Source organism: Haliaeetus leucocephalus, unplaced genomic scaffold (genome assembly GCF_000737465.1).
Source record: "Haliaeetus leucocephalus isolate CR32 unplaced genomic scaffold, Haliaeetus_leucocephalus-4.0 Scaffold605, whole genome shotgun sequence".
Lineage (NCBI taxonomy): Eukaryota > Metazoa > Chordata > Aves > Accipitriformes > Accipitridae > Haliaeetus > Haliaeetus leucocephalus.
Window position 1 is genome coordinate 523,768 of NW_010973041.1, and position 5,462 is coordinate 529,229.

Genomic DNA, 5,462 nt, shown 5'->3' on the forward strand with positions numbered 1-5,462 from the left:
GTTTCCATTTGTCAGTGGTGTGCTGTCTTTTAAAAATCTACAGGAATAATCTGGGGGGCTGAGAAGGGAAGACACACCTAACCTCAAGGCTGAGGAGTGAAGATTTGGAAAAGGCATTAGGAAGGCTGGCTGCCATGATTTGGGTGTATATTACAAGAGACTTCACAAAGCTGTGAAGATGTATTTTCTGAATATCAGGACCCAGAGTCTGTTTAGCTTGTCAAATTTGAAATGTCAGAATGACCTTTCAAAGTATCTAATTTAGAAGATGGCATTTTATTTCTCATTTCTGCTGTGGGCTCCTAGTATGGCCTCTCTATTAAGATTTTTAGCTTTTTCAAATGTGTAAAATTATCCAAGTCATATTTCCAAATAAGGAATTCTTTCATGCCACTTTAAGTATTTTTTACTCAGAAAATACATCCATTCCTTTCTATATACCATTTCTGAAGAGAGCTGTTTCCTTCATTATTCAGAACCAATTGATTTGGAAATCAATAAATCAAGACGGACTTTTCTTCTGTTTTGAGCAGTGTGGGAAAGACTTGCAAAACTTACTTAACCCCTTCTGTTAAGTAAGACTGTGTCTTGGGTTGCAAGTTTCCTTGTATACAACTACAAACTTGTAATATTTTTTCTACAAAGGGAAAATGTTACCAATATTTCTTTCTGATTGAGATTTAATTCTTATTCCTATCTTTTATTAAGGTTTGTGTTGGCCATAACTGCAATGTATTAGTGAGTTTCATCAGGGGTTTGCTGCTGTCTAAGGTCTAGTTGGGGAAAAAAACCCCAACTGTTCTGATTTCAGGCCTGATTCTGACCTCAATTCCAATGAGAAAAAGCAAGGTACTAAAAAACTATGGGGCAGGCCTCACCTCTGATAAGTCAATGGAACTTTACCAAGGGTATCTGGAGGAAGAAGTATATCAGGAAAGGGTTAACTCTGAATGTGGCTGCTTCAGACAAGTCCTGAAAGTGGCTATTGGAGTTCTTTCTGAGCAGGAATATTCAGTACCTGACACCTAGGAGATATGCATTAGATATTCAGCAGAAATCTCAACTTCTGAAGAACAGCCATGGTACTGGGTTTGGTTAGAAGTCATAGTTTGAGGTCTGCTTTAGGCTTTTTTCTTGCCTTTTAAAAAACGTTAGCCAGTACAATATTTTAAAGCATTTCTCTTTACAGACTTTGTACCAGGGGGTAGTCAAACCTTGGAAGTACCTACAGAAAGTGAGCGCCATCTCCTGGCCATTCCCGTTCACCGCAACTAGGTGTGCTGGTCTGTAAGGACTATTTTACCTGGAGAGTGGGAGGTGTTTCTTCTCCACTGGTACTCGAAATTTTTCTTCCATGATTAAGTTACAGAGTTCCCAGTTGCCGCTGGTTGTCTTACATACGAAAACATGTGTCAAGGAGCGTAATTATCAGCAAACAATGTTCATGCAAAGGATTTACGTCTGCTGCCTTTTCCTTTTCCTCCATAATACACCTACCATTGAACTCAGGCTCTTGGGTGAGATCCCTGTAACTAGTGAGAATGCCTCTTAGGTAGGGTGCTTCGATATGTGCCATGCGAATACTTTGCTTTGGGCATGTTAAGTCATCCTCTTTGGTGGAAGCATTTGTGTGAACTAAGTCATGTGCTCATAAGCTGTTACAAGACTGGAGACACAAAGCTATGTCCTCCCTAGGGCTGTTAAGCATTCAGCAAACACTGCACTTCCAAGCTGCTTTTGTTGTTCCAAGTAGAGGAAAAAGTGTGGGTGCATATGTGTGAGTATTTTAAAAAACTTCCATAAACACCGGTGCTTATTTTGCTTGGTTTTAACCGTTGGCCAGCTAGTGTCTCCACCAAGTGTTGGGAATTTTGTAAGTGCTCAGAGGACTCAGTCAAGCAAGAGGAAAGTGCTAATGGGTTATGAAAAAGGTTATATTTAACAGTACTTGTTAAAATGCATTTTTAAAATCGTTTATTTTTACTGAAGTATGGAGCAATTTATTTGCAGTGTAAGGCTTGAGTATTCTTTAGGGATGAGGGGTGATATTTTGGTGAAAACTTTCTAACATGATTCAGTAGATGTTTTTACTTAATTTTCTGATGTTCTAGGAACCACCAGAATTCAGAAATGTAGTTAAACATGTGCTCAGTGGGCACCTGTGACTGGGCTAAGGACCATTGTGTACATATACACAAACACTCTGTAGGTCCCTACAGTAACTGGTCTTACATGCTCAGTCTACCCAGTAAAAGGCCATTCACCTGATATTCCCTTTCCCCTGCTTTTCCCCCCTGAAATAAACAACCTGCCTCATTCATGTTTTCCTCATTTGCCCCTGTCCTGCTCACTCAGCACCCTTATTTGCTGATTCTGCACCCATGCTCAGCAACACCAGTAAATGAGCAATTCCCCCTTGTTCAACATCTTCTGTCATTTGTCACCCTCAGGCTCCCTGATAGAATCCTTCCACCCTTTTCTCTGGTAGTTTCTCCCATTGCTGCCTTACTACTCCAGGGGCAAGTCAGGGTTGGCCAAACACCTGTTTGCCACGCCTGGTAGTTTCTTTCCTTGTGCTCCCATCAGTTTAACTCTGGGCTAAGGCTGGCCATTGGCCTCAAGACCACCTGTGGTCTTCACTCTCTGCCATATGGACAATTGCTTGGCAATCTCCAGGTGGTTATCCTGGGGAAAATCTACAGCTGGCAACCTGCAAAAATTTCGGCCTGCAAAATTTAAAGCTGAGGACCACAGCCACAGGCTCTGCTTTGAAAATGGCAGTGAAATGTGAGTAATGAACCACAGTAGCAGCATTCCCTCCTTCAGCTGCTGGACTGCACTCTAAAGCAGGATTTGTCGGGTCACCTGGGGATCCTTCCAAGCACCACAAGAGTTTCAGAGGGAAAAACTAACACTTTTCCTACAGCCTGGCCTAGAAAGATCTCCAAGAAACTGCTCAGCACCATGATTTGCTGCAGCAAGAACAGGTTAAGGCATTCCCGCCGCTGTGGCTTGTTCTCACATGACATAATGCTGCACCCTCCCAGCCACCGCAACCCACCGCTTGTGCTGCAGCACCCAGACACCAAGTGCAAGAGCAGTATAAAACAGCCACCATGGACATCAGGGGTGAGAGGTTCAACAGGCCACAGCCTGGCTTGCTGTACCACCACCCTGCAAACATAAAGGCAGACGCAAGCCTGGGAGAGCCCCCTGCTTTCACCAGGTGCATCTCCAGGATGGTGGGACTGGCGCCCACTCTCTGCAGAACCCAGTCTGGAGCCACCCTGCTCAGTAAGTGCCATCCCACCTCCTGTATGCAGCTGCTTTTTCCCTGTGCCAGCTTTAAAAGCAGCGTGTCAATCTGCAAGGCAAGGAGTTTGTTTCCCTCTTGCTCTCAGACAAAGCACAGGACTGGGTTTCTGCACGGCAGGGTGTCTCCTACCCAGTTGCAACACTGATTTTTGAGTCCCTGAACACACTCTCTCTGTGATAGACAGAGCTTGAGTACTGAAATCACTCATGACTGGTAGAGTGAAAGCTCTAACAGGGACTTCTTGAAGTCAGCTGCTGAGCATGAAATGGTCTCTGCTGTGTCTGCTACTGGCCCATCTCTGCAGGGTGAGCTGGGTGACTAGCTTGAAGGCTGACACTTCCACACTGTTACACACAAGGAAATTAAGCCCTAAGGGATCTTCTTACTGCCGCAGACTGGATAAACAAAAACAAAAGTGATCCCTAAGAATTCAAAGCAGGCTGTTTGCCACATCATTAGGCTGCAAATTAACCAACTTCACTTACTTTATAGAGGTGAACAGGAAGAGTCAGTGTCCTTTGTTCCCATACCAAATAAGGAGCTGGAAGGTATATGGTCAAACCAGAATTCCAGGCTCATTACCAGACCAATTCTGTAATTGTGTATGTGATTTATTTATTTTGAGCTATTTATGTGCTCTTGAAGTGTGGATGTGGCACTTGGGGGTATGCACAGAGCTAAGGTGCAGGGTGGCCTGGGTCTCTGCCTGGAAATACTGGCTTTCCAGGTGGTTGGAGGGAGAAGGATAATTTTGGGGGTTTTGGAGAGGAAGGTTTGAGTTCTCAGTTCTAGGAAATCTGGGCTCCCCTGGGAGGACAAAAAGCATGTTCAAGGGGAAAATTTAACCTACCCATTTGCTCATTTTAATATTAAACTCACTAGTAGTTATTTCTGTTCTTTTGTAATTGAGGGCTGATGTGCCTTTCTGTGGAAGCTGAGCTCAGGTACAGAGAGGTGTGAGAGCTCCTGCTTTGTTCACAGCACAGGAAGACGTACAAAGAATGGAGAGGTGACTGATGCTGCCACTTAGGCCTTACTCACCTGTCTTTTCTTGCCATAGACAGTGTCCTCTCCCAGTTGTTTGACATTTCCGCAGCTAGGGGTGGATAACCTTCAGCTGAGTGTGGCATTTCCCTGGTCCTGCACAGGGTTAATACTGCATAGGGTTAATACTAAAAGTCCAAATGCAAGTCTTTGCTATCCTAGGGCCCTTTGAGAGGACAATGGCCAACGATACTACATCATGGTGGTACAGGGGATGTTTCAAATGAGATTTCCTAGAATCTCTTTAGAACTGGGTGGAATAGAAAAAAGAGAAGACTTGAGGGAAAGAAAAGAAAGAATATTAAGTACTTGAGAGTAAAGGTGGACTTAGAACAGAGTAGAAAATGTGATGCCAGCAGCAGTGCTTCCTTCTGCCTCCCTCCACACAACTTTCCACTGTAAGCCTGTCACTCAGTGGTCTTGTGCTGCCATGGCTTTGGAAAGCAGGTATCTTGTATTGAGGCAGTACCTGTTAGTTGTCTATTTGAATATGAGATTTATGAATCTGTAAACAGCTGGATGCATCCACTCTATACACTAGTGGTTAGAGGGAGGTTTGCATACGGAGTTGTCATGTTTAGCAGCACTTCTGAACTGTGGGTGCTTTCAGCTCTGCAACCCGCTGGCCCCCTTTGTGAGACTTATCCTTTGATGCTCACTTCCCTGCTACGAGGCAGTCAGGCAGGCTTCTCATTTTGACGTTCCCAAGCTATACTAATGCTAGCAGCTTAGCAAGCACTTGCCCAGAGCATGTGGGGGTCTTGCCTTCCTGTAGAAGATTATTTTTCAGTCTCTAAAAAACAAGGATCCAGCCCATAAAAACCAGTTCAGTGTTTTCTAGGGGCAAAAGGGAAGAGAGGGTAAAGCGATGCCTTTATTCCTGTTACCTCGCTGTGCTTTCCCTCACCCCGACGACCGCAAACGGCCGGTCACAGGCTTTCCAACCGGGCGCAGGCGCATATGCTTGCCTTTTTTTTTTCCTCTTTTTCGTCTTCTTTTTTTTTTTTCGTTTTCTTTTGCTAAGGGCAGGCGGCAGCGGAAAGCAGCCGGCTGCCTCCGCCGGCGGGCCCGCCCCCCCTTCTGGGGCCCCTTCTGGTTTCCT